Source organism: Octodon degus, unplaced genomic scaffold (genome assembly GCF_000260255.1).
Source record: "Octodon degus isolate 3935 unplaced genomic scaffold, OctDeg1.0 scaffold00006, whole genome shotgun sequence".
Lineage (NCBI taxonomy): Eukaryota > Metazoa > Chordata > Mammalia > Rodentia > Octodontidae > Octodon > Octodon degus.
The window spans coordinates 11,149,979-11,167,072 of NW_004524582.1; positions in this window are offsets into that span (position 1 = coordinate 11,149,979).

Below are 17,094 nucleotides of genomic sequence, written 5' to 3' on the forward strand. Positions count from 1 at the left end.
TTATTTATTTATTTGGTACAGGGTCTTGCTATCCAGCTTGGACTCATAGTGATCTTCCTGCATCTGACTCCCCAGTTCACTGATTTGGTGGCTGACCACAGTGTGCCTGGGTTTCTTGTGCCCATACAGTATGCAGTACCAGGGATCAAACTTAGGTTTGCCAGGCAGGCACTGGCCACTTACCTATCTCCCAGCCCAAGAAAAAAAAATTTTTAAAATTATGTTTGGACCAAGAAGGATGAATATGGAAATCTGAGGGCAATGGGGGTGTTATTGGTGAAGAAATTAGCACTATTAAAAAGAAACAAAGTACTTTGTATATGATTTTTTTTTTTTTTTGGCAGAACCAGGGATTGAACTTAGGCCCTTGTGCTTACCAGGCAAGCACTTATTCTACTGAGCTATCTCCCCAGCCTAGTACTTTGTATGGACACAAGAAGAAAAACACTTCTTAGAAATCAGCAAGATCCAAGTCCTTTTAGACTCAAGGGTGTGAAAGTATAAACTTTCTATTTTAGAAGAGAAATTCTGGGCCTCTCGTTAACATAGGCCCCCTGGGTAATTCATTCTTATGATTCAGTTAGCTGTGCTTGGCCATCCAAGCATTCAGAGGCCACTACTTCCATGGTCCAAAGGGGCTTAGCTACTACCCAAGCAGGCAGCCAAGCATGGCACATCCCCATGGGCTCAGGAAGGCTTCCATACAGATTTCAAAGGAGCCCTTGGGAGAGCTATGGGAATAGATCTAAAGGTGCATGAAGACCCCAAGCAGTTGGTGGCAGGTTCCAGGCACCTGGAACATCTGCTAAGGAAAGCTTTATCCCAAGAATGGAGCCTATACCACAGAGAGACTGTGTGGGCTGCAAGCAGCAAGTCCCTAGTGGTAGGGTTGCTTAAGCCTGCTGGAACTCACATCTCACCACTATGTGCCCCCAATACAGTACATGTTTGCTTCTTAGCTTTTAGTCTTGTTTGGGTCAATTCTTTTCTATCCCCTATTCTCCCTTTTGAAATGGGAATGTCTACCCTGTGCTACTGTGCCTCAAGATTACATAACTTGTATTTTATTTTTCCAAAAGTATACAACTGAGGGTTTGTCTTGGGTCCCAGAAAAGAGTTTGGCTTGGACTTTAAAAAAAAAAAAAAAAAGCTAGAACTACTGCTGCCTTGGGAAAAAATTATGGTATGTGTATTTGTTCACAGGATAGTTTTATCATGTTAGGCAGAATAATAAACTTGTTATTGTCTTTATTTGGAAATTAAGTGTTTCTAAGAGGTATCAGGATATAATGGGCCACCTTGAGTCATCTAAACAATGCCAGGGAATTAGTAAAGCACATTTCTGGGAGGTTCTGGTTGGTTCACAGAAGAGTATCATTGTAGGTGCTGTCTGTGCTTCCTGGATCCTTCTCCTCTAGCACCAGCCCCCTGCTCTGTTTCCCAGATACCATGAACTAAGCCACTTTATCACATCACACCCTTCCACCAGGATTTCTTTCCTTGGAACCAGCTAATCATGGACTGAATCCTCTGTAACCATGAACCAAATTAAATTTCTCCTCCTTTAAGTTGTGGATGTCAGGTATTGGGGTAGAGGGATGAGAAAGCAAAGACACCTATCATCTTCAAAAGGTTTATAAAAAGAAATAGTTAGGCTTATTGATTCAAAGTACTGACATATACATGCCAGCATGAGGTTTTCTGGCTGATTCTGTTTCTTCTCATAAAATAAGAACTTTGGAAATTTTACAATACGGGGAACTCCAACAAAGCAAAGCACTGCATCAGAATATACCCTAATGTTCACTGTTGTCTACAAATTCTCTCGTTTGATAAATCTGAGATCAGTAACTCCAAAACAGTGACGACTGTGTTTATCAGATAGTCATCCTTCCCAACAACAGCAGTTTGCTCTTCCCTGCGCCCCCTTCCCCTTAGAGCAGGCCAGAGCTCGGGATGTAGCTGTGTTGCTTGCTTACAGGCTCAGCACTATGACCCTTCTCCACACATCCCTGTCAGGCCTTGGACTTGTTCTTCTTTCTCCTTCATTTCTTTGCAGATTGAGTTTATTACCATCTGAATGCTATATTTTAAATCTGATAGGAAATGAAAAGGCAATATATTTAATGTTGCCACTAAAAAGCAATTGTCAGACCCCAGCTAGCCATGAAGCCCAGTCCAAACAATCTCCAGTAGCTGTAATGAAAAGGAATAAAGAGGATTTTTTTTTACTGCTCCACATCTGCCTTCCCTTAGCAGTAATACATTCAACAATAAACAGAGCTGAGAGAACTGGAAGAAAATCTATTTTGCAACCCAAGCCGCTCTTCTTTCTAATTAAAAGAATTGCACAAGTCTAGACATAGATTATTTAAATTCCTCTTAAAGGTAGAAAGTAATCAGAACAATAAAAATAATTAAACTTACTGAATATGCAAAAGTGATTAATTCTTAAGACAGAAAAAGAAATAAAAGCTTTGTCCTTAGAAATATCAATACTTTTCTGGTGTAGAATAAAGCTGGGTTTCAAACAATTAAAATAGTGTTGCTTTTGACTTCAACTGTGAGAACTCTGATAATTATCCAAATATATTTTATTCACTTGACTTTGGCTTTATGTATGTGCAGGCTTTAAAGGGGGCCAACAACACCATGGGGTAGCCAGTATAATTGTTCATGGTTTGCTTGCTGTAGGATTGGATTTTTAAGTAGTTGAATCTACTGATCAGTTCATTTGTGATGTCTTCTATTGCTTTTATGTTCAAAAAGTCCTTCTTCATTCTCCAATTGCTTCAGTATTCACCTATATCTTCCAGTTTTTTAGGATTTCTTTTTGTCCAGGTAACTCTTTAACTCTTCAATTTCCAGAACGAATTTTAAATGATAGTGGTGAACATTAGTTATACTTTTTGGCTGACCACCAATTCCAAATTTTGGTGTATTTTGTCATGTATGCGTGGAGAGGTCATCTCCACTTTATCAGTTTGTACCTCTCTCATGGCAGAAGCCAGAAAGTAGATATCCCAGCTGTCTTTGAAAATAAGATACAGTCAAGGGACCAAGATCCCACCAATCAGTTAGTTTGTGTGAAATTTCAGTTTAAAAACCAGTGATGAGTGTGAGCAGGGTCCTTCAGAAATCCAGTCTGGGCGGTTCGATCCCCGGGCTTGCCCTGCTGGACCCGCCCCCGGGGTGTGCTGAGACAGTAGATTGAGACTGGGCGTGGTGGCACACACCTGTAATCCCAGCACTTGAGAGGCTGTAAATAGAAGAATCACTACGGGTCCAATCTAGTAGTGAGACCCCACACCCTGTAGACCCTTCCCCAAAATACAAAAAATAAAAATAAAACAAAATAGAAATCCAGTCTGGGGAAGGTGGTAGCACAAACATTGCATCGCGGAGGCAATGATGGCCAAGGTTCTGTGGCTCCCTCTTTGCCTGGCTGTTCCAGTCAATTCTGTTGGCTTGTGCTTGGGAGGGAGGCAGGAGAATCTCCTCTAGCGCTGGCCTGCACCCTAACTGGAACTTTCCCTCTGGCTGCACTGCTCTTAAACCAGATTCCTATCCTTCTTGGAGAGTTCAAGTCTACCATGTCTTTTAACTAATTTAATGATTTCCTTTTCCACTTACATGAGCTGGAAAGGCTCCTGTTGTTTGCAACAAAGATGCTGTAAGGTAAGATTAACATTACCTTTTCTTCTAAATGGAAACCAATTGCTCCCAGTTGAATTGTTTCATAATAACCCCTCCCGCAACTAATTTCAAATGCCATCTATTTTCTTCAACACACTGGTATGACTTCAGTGCTCTCAACTGGACTTGATTAATCAACAATGAGTTAAATTGTCTGAGAGAGGAAGGAAAGCAGACAACCACAAACCCTGCTCTGGGCTGTAATAGAGAATCTCTGCTTTCTGATTCCACCTACAGATAATGAGGTCCTTGCCTTGACTCTATTCATATTGTTTAAGATAATGTGATTTTTACATTCTGAGTCACCCCTCTAATTTTTTTCTTAAACAAAGCCAACTAAGGAGATGTTTGACTCTCTCCATGCTTGAACCAAGCAAACATCCGGCTAGCAATTAGATGATTCTCTAATTTAGTAGTTTGAAGCTCACAAATAAACATTTGGGGGATTAACAGAATTTTTCCATTTCATTGTACACAACATACAGGTAATATAGACAATGCATTCTCTCTTTCTTACCAGAAATGTGTAAATTAAACAACAGGAATATCTAACCCATAACCTCAGGACAAAGTTAATAATGATCAAGGTTGGCATGAGGGCTTCTTGTGCCCTCCTTGTCTCCTTTGACCAAATAGTCCCATGTGACCTCCTTCCACAAGACTCAAGCTTGAGAAGTAAATAGTCTTAGCCTAGGAATAAGAACTGGGTTCAAATTCAATTTCTGCCACTCACCAGCCATGTGGCCTTGGTCAGCAGGTTCTGTGTATGAGACAATAGGCACATCAGGGTCCCAAGAGAAACATGAATTTCCTAGGGGGCTTAACAAATACCACAAGCCATGCTCTCTCCCAGTGCCAGAGGCTAGCAATCTGGAATCAAGTTCTTGGTGGGTTGGCTTCTGAAATTTTCTATGCTGCTCTCTTGCTTCTCATGGCCGTCGACAACGCTTGGCCTTCCTTGCTTCACGAACACATCCCTCCAATCTTGGCTTCCACCTCACGTTGTCCTCACTAGTTCTCATAAGGACATTAGTCGCTGGATGCAGGGTCTGCTGGACACCCAGCATGAGGTCATCTCATGATTGTTAATTACATCTTCAGAAGCCCTGTTTCTAGATTAGTTCACATTCTAAGGTGGGCGTGACTTTTAGAGGACACTGTTCAATCCATGATTAGGGGCAAGGACATCAAAATCTGGAATCGTGCTGAGACCAGTGCCTGATTCCTTCTGATCTTCATGCCTTGAAGTTCAACCTAGCTATGGGTAGGAATCAGAGGACTAAATAAGGAAAGGAGGAAACTCAATTCATCATATAGGAGAAAGACAGGAAGGAGAGAACAAGATGTCAACAAAACTAGCAGGAAGGGCAAGGATACTTGGAGATATATGAATTAAGCAAAGGGTCAAAGGAGATTAGGCAGAGGAAATGATTTCCTGGTCTAGCTACCTGTATTGCCATCTGCTTCTGAGAGAATTAATTCTGGGTCAGCTGGATGAGGTCCCAGCCTCTTTGACTCTACAGGGGCCAAGTGGCTCCTTCCCAGGCAGTCCTTAAGCTGATGCTGACCAGACTCCCAGCTTCCAGCAGCTGGGGTCTGGGGTTTGTTTTGCAGGACAGGTATCTGTTGTGCCTGCAAAAGCTCTGACTCCAGGCCAGCTTCCAGGGAGTCTATAACCCTACTCTTTTCTTTCTGCACCATTCTCTGGTATTCGTGTGGATTCCCTATTGGAAAATCAACTCCTGATCTTTACTGAGTCAGGCCTACTGGCTGGAACATTGCTCCACCACTGCCTGCCGGGGGGAGGGGAGGTGAGTTTCTCAAAAACTGGCAGTGTGTGTTTGTTACTAACACATATGTGTGCCCTCTTTCAGTTCTTCTCTGGATAACTACTTTCTCCTATTTTTCCTTCTGTGCTGGAGGAGAATCAATCTCCGTAACAGGAGCACTCTCAGGTGGACATGTGACTTGGCTTGGCCAGTCAGTTATATGATGAGGTGAAGAATGGGTATATCACCAAGCAGAGCCAATGAAACATACATAGGATTCTGCTGGGACTTCCTGGAAAGGGACATACTGCTTCTGTCTGATCACAAACTTGAAGAAACACAGATCTGGAGTTGCTACCAAGACGAGCTTGTGAAGGGAGAAAATATAGAAGACAGTACAGGTGAGAGGCACAGAGAAAGCCTTCTAGTGACATCAAAAAATTCTAAGACTTTTCAATTTCATGGGGAAATAAATCCCTCGCCCTACCCTCGGCTTAGGTTGATTTGAGTTTGCTTTTATTTCTTGAAATTCAGGATTTTCTTTAATATATACTCAAAGCCAAAGAATCCTATTCACCCTGATGGTTTCTAGTTTTTCCTGTGTGACCAGAAACTTCATCTATGCTGCCTTCTGATATCACTAATGCCCAGAGTTTCTTTTATCTTTTCCCTTTCTCTGGAGCCCAGTATTACTTGAAACTATCTGCCTTTGATAGGTAGTCATTACGCTTAGCCTCCCAGAATCTGTCCATCTCATCCTTTCTATTCAGAAGAATCCCTGTCGCTAACTCCAGGCCATTATGTCTTGAATACTTGACCCAGGTTTGGAGAACCATTTCTTCTATCTAGAGAATGACATGAAGATGCTGGGGCAGTCTTTATAGCACAAATGGCAGTGAGTCCAGTGGCCATAATAGCAAAAAGTTGCTGACATATAGCCTTAGATATGTTTCTGAGTTCCTGCCACTTTTTTTTCCAATTGTTTCTCTAGTATTTCTACCAATTCTATTAGAAATGAAATGCCATGTTAACAACTACCTTTCCTGCCAATTTTTGTAGGAGGATACACCTCTGATGATATACTTGGGTGTGTGCAGCAGTCAAGATGTAGGCTATGCCCCCCATAAGTTAGTTTTCTCAAAGATTTTGGTTTAGTAGTGGACAACTGACTAACACACTGCAGGATGGGCTAGAAGTCTGAAGACCAGCAAAGCACTGATCCTGCATTTCAGGTCTGAAGGTCATCGACTGCCAGAACCCCTTCTGACTCACCGGAGGTCAGTCTTTTGCCTTACTTGACTCCTCAACTGACTGGATACCTTGTCCCACATCACGAAGAATCATCTGCAATTTACCATTGATATGTGTCAAGTTCACCTAATAACATCCTCACAGAGACATCCAGGACAACATTTGAGCATTTATCTGGACACTATGGCACAGCAGAATGGAGGCATACAATTAACTGACACACATGGTGTACTTTATTGTCAGAGCCAGAGTGGTGCTATGACTTCTAAGCACATCCCATCACTTGTAGGTTAGGAGGCAGTCCCAATCTATCCTCCAGGGAAGGCAAGGAATATAATCTTCCCTGCATCTGGGGAAAGGATATTGAATCAGCTAGTCTCTGCCACAGTAGGTTTTCAATATAAAGCTCCCTGATCCCAGAGGAGAGCTATCCTAGAAGTGTTTAAACCAAGGGAGGAGGGTGCCTAACAGAGAACCAGGGAGCAGAGGGTGACAGGATGCAGGATGAGCTAGGAACTCAGTAGACCAAGGTCTCGGGACCAACCCAACTACCAGGACTCTCATTTTAAAAATTCAATTAATGTTAAAATAATGTTAAGCTTTGACTAGCAGCCTATACAGAATATTGTTTTTAGATAACATAGCTATGAAAGTCATCAGAATAGAAAATGCATAATTATGTTTGAGTTTGTTTTTCCCAGTTCTTAATACATGGTAAGTGCCTTTTCAGAACTAACTTAGACACAGATATAGAAGCCAGAAAGACAAGGGAACCTAAAAAGGTTGAGGATATAATAGCTAGAAAATCTAAGATGTTGAGTCTCAAATTGCCATGGTTGCCCAGTGTCTATTGTTATACAAAAGGAGAAAAACAAATTGAAGATAGCACATGTCTTACAGTGAGCCAAATAGAGTTTAGAAGCATTGGTCACAAATCCAGTAAATCAATGCTTCTAAAGCTTATGTATTATTTTTAAACAGAAATTTTAAGACTTACTGACAAAATCACTATGTAGCATGTGGTAGGTGCTCAGACTTGAAGTTACCTAGGAAATCATCACTTACAGCGAGCCAGTAATTTCATTAAATGCTCAGTGTGTCTGATTCCATTTTATCGTCACAGCATGATTAGGCTGATATTATTGTTCGTGTTTTCCAGATGGAGAAAGTGAGATCAAGGAAGATCTTGTGGCTCATCAAAGTCACAGCACTGGTAAAAGGCAGAGCTGGAATTCTGACACAGGGAGTACAGTTCCAAAGCTGTTTGACCAGCAGCGAGGCGTGTTCACAGTCCCCAAGTATACTACTGTGAGACAGCACAGGGAGTCTAGAGAGAGTGTGAAGACAGGCTTAGGAAGAACGGTCAAGGTGATGCTTCAAATCAGAACAAAAAGGATAAACTGATATTCACCAAAATGGGTTGGAATAATTGACAACATTTAAGTTCCTATTTCACATCATCTAAGGTTTAGGAAACAAAAATTAATAAAAGTATAGTGGAAAATGTTTCTTCCAATCATGAAACCAAGAACACCTCAATATCAAGAAAAACCAGCAATTTTAAATCAATAGAAATACAGCAAAATCTTCTACTTGGTGAGTCAAATGAGCTGCTTCAGTATATGTAACAATGCAAGCTGCTTCTGCAAAATTGGAAGGAAGAGTCAGACAGTATGATAGTACTATGATAAAAGATATGATAGACATATGATTAAATGATTTATCAAAGAAATCCTCTAAGGAAATATTTATAGCTAAGAAATACTGAAAAGCAGCAAATTCCTCACAGTAGCAAAAGGAATGGATTTTAAAATAACAACCCAATTCCATTTTACACTTCTTGCCTGGTAAAAATGTAAAACTCCATCACCTCCGGTGCTGGCAAACATGTTGAGAAACTGGTACTTTCATACAATTCTGTGGCAGCAGGAACTGATACTACCTTTTGGGGAAACTTATGTGGCAATATTTATCAAAAATAGGGTAAAATAATGGGCAATAGACACAACTGAAATACCCATCCACTAGAGAATGGTTCAGCGAATCGTGGTCAAATCCAGCTGAGAAACTAGGGTGCAAAGTTTGAAGAGAATGAATGTGCGGATCACCACACCAAGTCTCTCAAATACTCTGATAATTGCAAAATAGTATAAAAATAGCCCCAGTGACTCCCCAAAGTGAGTGAGTATGGTGAGTAAACAGAGAACATATATATTCTTTTCAGGAGAAGTGAGACAACTGAAAATGGAATTGATGCAAAAGGGTGCCAAGCTTATAAAAAGCCACCATCTTTTCACCAGGCTGGGAGATTCCTTTTTTCTTCTTTTTTTCAAAGAATTTTGGAAATGCATCAAAACTGTTGGGCAAGTTTCAAATACAATTTGTTGAAGGTGATTAGTTCCAGAGGGTTGGACTGGGAAGGGTGAGTTCATAAAGAATGGGGTTATGCTTTGAATTTTATGTCATTATTTGACATGTTGGCAGTAAGTGTGTATTAATTTTGTTCTAACAAAAATCATTGAGAGGAAAGCAATGCCAGACACAAAGCAAAACAGAGAGACAGAAAATCTCATTGCCAAGGTCAGGAGCTTTCTGGTTGTTCTTTCATCTTTCTGTAGAAACAGAGAATGGCCGAGGATGTTCTGAGACTGAACGTGCCCCAACCACCAGCCTCGTTGCATTTATTCTAAGAGACTCGGGAATGGAAAGATAATCCTACAAAGCCATTAATGATTATTTTTTAGTTCTTTGAGAGAATAAAAGAAGTCCTGGAAGACAGAAAAGGCCACGTTTCTACTCACAATGAAGGCCGGGTGGCCTTGAGTATCATGGGCTGGACACTCTTTAACTCTTTCTTCACACAGGAAAGCTGTTGGGGAAGGTGCTTAAATAGGCAATAATGCAGCCGCTAGGAGAAGGTGAGGTGCCGGGGAGGATGAGGGGTGGCGTCCTAATGAGGCCTCACAGGCCTCTGCAGTCACACTCAGACCCTGCGACGAAGCCCCAAGCAGGGCCAGCCTGCTGGCCTTGGACACAGATGTGCAGGTCACAGCAGTCCTCCAACTTTGCCCAGGGAATGAGCAGGACTTGCCAGCGGGCACCCTGTTCACCTGGCGGAAGCGAAAGGGCAGTGCTGTGGTTTTCTCAACTGAGACTTCCACCAGAAGCTGGGTGTGATGGTGCAGGCCTGAAATCCCAGAACCTGGGGAGGCTGAGGCAGGAGGATCACCAAGAGTTCAAAGACTACATGGTGAGTTCAAAGCCAGCCTGGTCTACATAGTAAGTTCTGTCTCAAAAAAATTAAAGAAAAAAGGAATCTCCCAGCCTGGTGAAAAGATGGTGACTTTGTATAAGCTTGGCACCCTTTTGCATCAACTCCATTTTCATCTGTCTCATTTCTCCTGTGGCCCCTGCTTCAGGTCGCTCTCAGGAGAACTCCAACTGGCTCTGTAGGGGTTGACTTTCAGTGGTTCTCAGATCTCACATGACTCAGATAGTCCCCTTATCCTCTGGAACTGTCATCTGGCTCAACCATTCAAGGACTTCACACCTTGAGAATGAAGAAGTTGACTGGCAAAAATCGGGATCATACCAATAAGGAGCAGAATGGGTACTGCTAAAAAACATCTTCACTATAGTCCCACTGGACAAATCACCAAGAATAACTGAATCTCCACTTCTTCATCTGTACAATGAGTATAAAGTACACATCTCATGAAATTCTGGGGAAGATAAGGTAGCACTTGTAATTATGAAGGAACTAGCTTATTGGTTGACCATAGTTTTGTCCCACCTCTCACTCATCCAATGATCTGCCATTGGTTCAGTACTGCCTAAGTGATGAGATTGTAATTGCATTGATTGGTTATAGTTCTGCTCTGCCTTAAGCCCACCTCACCTCATGGCTCTGCTCAATAAACACCCTTGAGGAGTGGAGTTGGTGAGAAACCCACTTTCCAAGCTCCCTTTTTTTCCCTCTCAGACAGAAGCCTTTTTCTTAATAAGTTCTTCCTACTCTTAAAATAAGTAATTATAAAGCAACTATCCAAATATAAGATATTGGATTGAACTCAGGCCCTTGTGCTTGCCAAGGAAGCGCTTATCTACTGAGCCATCTCCCCGGCCCCTCAAATCTATATTTCTACACCCACATGCATCCAAAAGCCTCCTGCATGCACAGGGAGGGCCTTCAGGAGAGACTGGATTGTGGCTGTGTGATAAGGGCACCAGATCAGCAGCTCTGACAGTGAAGGGCAAATGCACCCCTGCTCCTCCCAAGACGCATAAGAGGAAGGTCAGCTAGCCCGCCTGCCAAAGGGGCAGTGAAAGAGGAGCCCAAGAGGAGATCGGTGAGGTTGTCAGCTAAACCTGTTCCTGCTAAAGTGGAAATGAAACCAAAAAAGGCAGCCATCAAGGATAAATCTTAAGACAAAAAAGTGCAAGCAAAAGGGAAAAAAAGGAGAGCCAAGGGAAAACAGGCTGAAGTGGCTAATCAAGAAACCAAGGAAGCCAGTCAGATAGCTCAGCGGACTAATGTGCCTGCCTAGGCAGTGCGCAGCAGCCAGTGTTCCATCCCTGGATTTCTGGTGCGCTTTTGCCAGCCCCTCTCAGCCTGAGGCATGCTGAGGGGACGATTAAGACTGGGAGTGGTGGCACCGGTCTATAATCCCAGCACTTGGGAGGCTGTAAACAGGGGAATCAGTAAGAGTCCAATCTACATAGTAAGACCCTGAACACCCTGTAGACCCTGCCCTAAGTACAGAAAAAATTTTTTAAAAACTCCTAAATACAGAAAAAAAATACCAAATATAAGATAGTATCACTTACCATGAAGTTAGAATAATAGGAGAAAATCCAAATAGACAAAAATAAACAGATCACTCTGGAGGCAAGAGGATCTAGTTTGGGGCAGTCTGGACTACATATTGAGACCTAATTCATTAAATCACAATGAGTTATATCATCCACCACAAAGACAGATATTGCACTAAACACAAATTAGCTAGTAGCACCAACTTTAAAGTAAAGGGATAGAATGGCAACACTATGGCACTCTAATAAGATCAGTGGTTGGTAGGCATCAGAGAGGAGAAAGGACAAACAGGCAGAACCCAGAGGACCTCTGGGGTGAGGAACAAGGCCCATTTACACTCCGGTGGTGGACACATGTCACTGTACTTGTGTTGGAGCCTGCAGTAGGAGCACTACAAGGCAGGTGCTTGTGCCACAGAGCTATCTCCTCACCCTCCAGGATGAGTACTACCAAGGGCAAACCCTCCCTCAAGTATGGTCTGTGTGAGGATGATGGCCATGTAGGCTCATCCGGAGAAGGGACTGTGACACTGCGGGTGATGCTGATGTGTGGAGGGTGGCCTCCGTATATGAGAAATCTCTGTACCTTCCTCTGTTTTGCCATGAACTTAAAACTGCTTTTAATATTTTTGATGTTGTTTTTTAGCAAGGGTGGTGACACACACCTATAACTTGAGCCATCAGAAGGCTGAGGCAGAAAGATTACAGCAGGTTCAAGACCCACCTGGTTGGGGCTGGAGAGATAGCTCAGCAGACTAAAGTGCCTGCGTAGGCAAGCTTAGGCAAATTCAGGGACTACATTTCGATCTCCAGCACCACATGCTGCTCCAGCCCCATCCCAGGGTGGGCTGAGCTGGCCAGAGTCCTGAGTGGTGGCACATGCCTACAATTCCAGCGCCAGGGAGGCTGAAAACAGGAGAATCACCACAAGTCTGAGTTGCACTGCAAGACCCTGTGACAACAAAATACATTTTAAGGAAAAGACCCATCTGGGCTACATAGTGAGTTCAAGACCAGCCTGAAGTACATAGCGAGACCCTACCTCAAACCTCTACCAAAACATAAACTTTTCTTTTGTAAATGAAGGAGTGATATGACAATTTGGAGAAATGCTGTATTCCTGGCACAGGCATGGGAAATGCCCGCCTGGAACTGGGAACTGGGGGTCTAGGCACAATGAGGACAAGGAGGGAGCCCTCACTCGTGGTAGCCAGGGATGGGAGTGGCAGGAGCACACAACCCCAGGAACCTGCAGTGAGTCTACAGACAACATTAGCACTACTGACTGTGTAGACAAGAAAAATGCTTGACTCCACTTCTCGAAATGTAAATAAAGGCTCCTTCGAGCTGCCTCTGTTCCCTGGCTCCCGGAATGGCCAACAGTGGGAACTATACACATTTGGAAAGATAAAGGCATTAAAGTTTGCTTTATGAAAAGCAAACATTTGTCCAACATTTAACTTGTTACAGCCTCCATAGGCAGGACCATCAGGTATCCCTTGTTTCTCCAGAGGCAGTGGATCACTTTCACTCCGAGGGAGGGGGATCTCAGTAGAAGGGACAGCGTGGGAGACGGCTATTGGTCTAAATCTCATCCCTGCTACAACCTTGAAGAGGCTGCAAGACCTTCTCAGCACTTTGTCTCTTTCATCCCTAGAATGACACGGATACTAACTTCACAGGTGTGCTGTGAGGGTTAAGTCGAATAACACAGAGAATTTCTCCAGGGTGAGCTACAAATATTAGCTAAAGTCATTATTATCGTAACTAATCAAAACCTTATCAATGGTGGATTGCCCATCTACACAGGTGTGAAACCAGGATTTTAATGAAACCACAATAGTTTAAGCTTGCATTGCCTGCTAAATCCAAATGCTCCTCGACAGGAAGAAAAGGAAGATAAAAATTACCATTTACTAAAATTCAAAGGAATCAGAGATGTAACTGTCCTCACTTCTCTCTTTACTCTAACCAAATAGAATGTCCATGGGAAGCCTTTGAGTGCTTGACCATTTGGGTGTCAAGTAATCTTATTGGCAGTGCTGTTGTTAGTCCCTGCCATACTGAAAGACAGCTGTCAGCACCATAGCTTGGTACTTTACACAGAAGCCAGCAAAACAAGGCCACCTTAATAGAAGCAAAATCCAAACTGAGGGTGCACAGAGCCCAGGAAGCCTTCACTGTGTCGCTGGAATGGGATAGGAAGGTAGAGCAGACAAGGGCAGGGAAGGAATGACGCACACAAGCCCCCTCGGGTGGTACCGGCCAGGGGCTGCTCCATGCCCCTCCACATGGCCGCTCTCAGCCCCTCACGTTTTCCATCCTTCTCTCCTCTCCACTTCTCAGAAGATTTTACCCTGTATAAGTCTAATGATCTTCCCAAAGTTCATTATTTTGATATGTACAATATGTTAAATTAGCTTCAAGCCAAACAAACTAATCTCAAACCCTGATGCTCACTGTGGTTTGTGGGCATGTCCTGCCCCAGTGGTAGAGAAGATCGCGCCTTTGCGCCCATCTGTCTGGGCCGCACTTGCCTCTGCGGGGTCTCTGTTTCTGCAGCGAGCATTGTTCTGGGGTTCCACAGTGGCCAGCCTGATCTGTACCCAGCCGTTTCTCTCCACACAGGTCAGTGCTCTGTACATTGCAGCTGCGCCCCTGGCTCCACATCACCAGGCCCCTCAGATCCCATCCGGGGCTTCCTTACCCGTGAGGTACCAAGTGATGGACCAAACTTCTCTCATCCGAAAACTATATTTTAATTTGTGTTGGGGACTCAGCCCAGGGAGTGCTGGCCTATATTCCCAATCCTTTTCATAAATTGATTGACTGACTGATTGATCAATTGATTGATTGCAGTACTGAATTAAATATAGGGTCTTCACACTGAGCTATTTCCCAGCCCTTTTTTAATATTTCATTTTGAGACAGGGTCTCTCTATGTTGTCAATACTGGCCTTGAGCTTGTGATCCTCCTGCTTCAGAACTCCAAACCCACAACCCCTCAGAACGCCAAGTAGGTGGGATTACAAGTATATACCATTGCACTGGTTAGAAACTCTTGGTTCTGGACTGCTTAGTTTTTCAATATCATCTCAGGATCATTTAAGATATAGTCTCATATATATTCATTAAAAATGAATTCATTTACAATACTTAGCACAATATTAAAAGAAAAAAAATCTTTGAAAACAAAGGTGGCCAACCTGTCTTACACCCTTTCTGTGGCTTCATGCAGTAGAGTAATGACCTACCTAAAGCCACAGCCTCAACTCACATAGCTAGACTGCAAGCAAAGTCTCTAATATATCCTATGGTCAGAATGTTTGTCTCCCTGTCCAATTCATACGCTGGCTTTTATCCACTGATATCATGGGATTTGGAGGTAAGGCCTGTGGAAGGTTATTAGGTAATGAGTTTGGGGTACGTAGAAATTGGGGCCCAAGGAGTGTGGTCACCCCTTTTGCCATGGGAGAGCACAGAAAGAACATGCCACCTATATAAGTGGGGCTAACCACATGCCTGATGGGTTGGCATCTTGGTCTTGGATTTTGTAGTTTCTATAACTACAGAAATAAACACTTGTTCATAAGCCACTAGGTCATTGTATTCTCTCATAGCAATCCAAACAGACAAAAGAAGCCTGTTTGGCTTTATTTTCCACTATTCACTATGAAGTAGTAATGAAAATTGCCTATGTTTTCACATAAGCAAATATATATATTTTTTACCTTTCTCCTGATTTACTATCAGTATAATTAAATTACTTGATTTTGCATGGAGATTGCTCCCCATGGAGAATTCTCTGCTTGTCAATAGTTTGAGCCACGACAGAAGACACTGCCAGTTTCAGAGTGTTCCCATTGCTACGATTTTTCTGATGTTAAATCAATGAAACTTACAAAAGATAAGTTCCCCTATATTCCCCAGCATGGATCCTCTGATAGGAATAAAAGCTAAACACGGCCCGTGGTGTCCCGCTCGCCTTATACTCAGAAGGCGTAGTCACTGTAGGAACTGCCCGGCGTCTGCTAAGGTCTGTGCATCACTTGCCCATGGGTTTTTCCCTCCAGTGTGAATTCTGGACTGCTGCTATGTGTTTGAGCTCTGCATAAGGGACTCCTACAATCCTTATCTTCACTGTGCTTCTCTCCAATAGATCTCTTGTGTTAGAGCCAGAACGATGGCCGAGGATCGTGTCTTCTCACACTCACTCCATTGATAGGTTTCATCTTTGTTATTAATTCTTTTGTGTCTAGTAATGTAAGAGCACTTGTTAAAAGATATTCTATACCGACTACATTCATGGGCTTCATCCACAGTGTGAATTATGTGGTGAAGTGTAAATACTAAGTATTGGCTAAAGGATTTCTCACAGTGTTATTCATATCCATAGTGCTTTCATATTCATATGAAATATACTCATATCCATATATTCCTTGATGCTGAGCAAAATGAATCTCACTAAAGCTAATAATCTCCCCCTTCATTCACTCCATGGATGGGTCTTTATTTCATTATGAAGTCTGTGATGTTGATAAAATGTTGAGCATTGATGAAGGTCATTTTATAACCTTACTCTAATAAAGTTTCCACACAGAATAAAATTGGTTCTCTTATGAAAAGAATAAAATCCTTTTCAAGTCTACTACATATCAAGATTTTTTCATCTTATATAGGTAATTGTGTACTTTATTGTTAATATACTTCTTTTGAAACTTTGATCATGTGGATGATATTTATGTGTTCTCTTCATGATAATAAGCTATTGGACAAAAAGAACTAACTTCAAATAGAAACTACCCTGAAATTACTATGTGTTCTTTTGCAAATTCGATGTACCTGTACCAGTAAATGGAACCTCTTCTCATTTTTTTCCTGAACAAAAATATCTCAAGGGTATGGCTTGCAAGTTTTTCCATCCATAACTTCCAGCATAATTCTTGATAAAAATCCAACTTCCTAGTTCAGCTTTTTCCATACAACAAAACCGCTTCCCCCTTCAGCACTGATTGGCTCTGTGGAGTGTGTTTCTAGGACACATAGAATTTAAAACTCACGGTCTCCAGCTGGCCAGACAGCTAAGCAGATTAAAGCACCTGCCTAGGCAGACACAGAGATAAGTGTTCAATCCACAGCATACCTTGCTGGCCTTGCCCCTGGGGTGTGCTGAGACAGTGATTGAGACTGGGCGTGGTAGCACACACCTATAATCCCAGCGCTTGGGAGGCCAAAAACAGGAGGATCTCTACAAGTCCAATCTGTGTAGTGAGATACTGTAGACTCTGTACTAAATACATAAAAAAATAAAGTAAACTAAGATAAAATAAAATAATAAAACCCACAGTCTCTACAACAAGCAGAACAATGGCTCCCAAAGATGCCACCCCACCACCACTGGAAGATTTGAACTTGTTATGTCCCATGGCAAGCAGGAGTTTACAGGTGTGATCAGGGACCTTGAGGTAGGGAAATGACCCTGGATTATCCAGGTGGGCTCCATGTCACTCCAAAGGTCCTTAAAATTGAGAGAAAAGCGAGGAGAAAAGGAGTGAGAAAGTGAGAT